General features: G+C 37.5%; 1 non-coding gene across 1 annotated transcript; it reads left to right on the top strand.

The window, feature by feature from the left end:
- Positions 1 to 73, top strand: TRNAT-AGU. The gene has a single exon. It is a non-coding gene; the product is annotated as a tRNA-Thr (tRNA).
- Positions 74 to 1,981: the final 1,908 nt, after the last annotated feature.

The raw sequence follows: 1,981 nt of genomic DNA, 5'->3' as shown, positions 1-1,981 counted from the left end.
GGAGGCTATAGCTCAGTGGCAGAGTGCATGCTTAGTGTGCATGAGGTCCTGGGTTCAATCCCCAGTACCTCCATTAAAAGGAAAAAAAAAAAGAGAATGTTAAGGAAAAAACAGTCCAAAAAGTCAGCAAGACTTTATGGAGTGTTCTGGAAAGTAACACAAAATAATGTCAAAATGTCAATAAAGATGAATCATCACAGATCATTTTAGAGGTTCTCTACATTATGAGCACTTTATTATTTATCTTCATGTGCTGGTAGATAGCTTTACAGTTTACAAAGCACTTTCTTGAATATTATCTCATTTGAGGAAGGTAGAACCAAAATGAGTAAATATACAAGAATGATGAAGAACTGACTTGGCAGCTTTGAAATAAAACTCTGGAAAATTTTTACCTCTTGTTGTTGCCATGAAATGATGAGCACCCCCTCCTGCATTAAGTCTCACAGAAGAGACCAAAGGGACTCTTGGATTAGCCTGGGGAAAGCTAACAAAAGGGGCAGATTTGGACAGAAGTCAGTAAAAACCAAAGGTAAAACCAAAGTGTGGGAGCACATCAGGGTCAAAGGCAATTGATCCCTGCTGGCTCTGGTGGTCTTTCCATTCCTTTTCAGATGGCTAGGGGAGAGCAGTAAAGCCCTACCACCCTGGCAGTTTTGTCTATTAGCTTAGCTAATGTATTTTCCTCATTTCTGAGTAGCTCAGTAATTTCACAACTCTGGCTGCACCTTAGAATAACCTGGAGAGCTTTTTGAAAATATGATACCCAAGCACCACCCTAGAGACTCAGATTCATCTATTCTTTGGGAGGAACTAAACACTTTAAATATCTACCCTGGTGATTCTACTGTGCAGCTGGAGTTGAGAATCACTGATAACCATTCTAAGACTGGACAGAAAATTAAGTCAAGTATACTGAAAACTTATTCATTAATTCATTTGCTCATACAATAATAATTATTTTAATGCTCAATGACTAAAAGTAATAATAGCTTATACTTACTAAATCTCCGGTAAATGCTAAGACCTTCACATGTCATCCAAGCCTCACAACAATACTAAGGTAGTTACTATTGTATTCCTCATTCTACGAATGAGAAAACAGAGGCTTGGGTCACACTGAAAGTATGTGGTAATGCGGGGACCCATATCTGCCAAAATCCAGAACCACGCTCTCAACCTCACCCCACTTAGCCTCTAAAATGTCAATGGCTTTTAAAAACTCTTTGTTGAAAAGCAACATTCAAATAGTTTTCACTTCAGACTATATTGTGATGGAGGTAATTTAAATCCCAGTTATTATGCTCTATACATTATGTCTTTTTGCACAGCTTCAAGCAGTGTGACAAGCAGTGCTGGCTGGGGGCTTTGGGGGTGTGTGGTGGGGGTGAGGGTGCTAGGACAGGGGCTTACTTATATCCTTTCTAGGCTTCTTATAATAGAGGATGTTGGTTTTAACCAGTGAGTTAAGTTTTAAATAAAAGAACCAGACTTTGGCCCTTGACACTTATGAAACATGTGTAAGGTTCTCTAGATTCATGCTATTCATCTTCCCTGCAGAAACTAAAATCAAGATTTAGTTTTTAAAATCAGTCAGCAGTGGGTGTTCATGATTCTTTCCTCTGTGATATGATCAAAGATGTGTACACAAAAACAAACACCCCCCCCTTCATGCTCATATTTTTGTTGATAACAATGGAGAAGAAAACCTGAAAAGAAAAAAGTTAAAGACTGTGACAACCAAGCACAATCATATCTAAAAAGAACTCATTTAAAAAGGGAAGGAGATGGAAGAGGGGTGTTGTGCTTTATTCTTCTTTTTAAAATATCAGTGGGCTTTATTATGGAAACCTGGTCCTTTGTATTCACCATTCTAAAAATTCTTTTTTTGTCTGGCACTTTTAGATTTTTATAGGAGTATGGAAAGTGCTATCAAAATAAGAATTGTCACATTGTAATATAAACTGAATTAAATTAATAT

This window comes from Camelus ferus, chromosome 3, assembly GCF_009834535.1.
Source record: "Camelus ferus isolate YT-003-E chromosome 3, BCGSAC_Cfer_1.0, whole genome shotgun sequence".
NCBI lineage: Eukaryota > Metazoa > Chordata > Mammalia > Artiodactyla > Camelidae > Camelus > Camelus ferus.
This window is presented reverse-complemented; position numbering and strand designations above follow the sequence as displayed.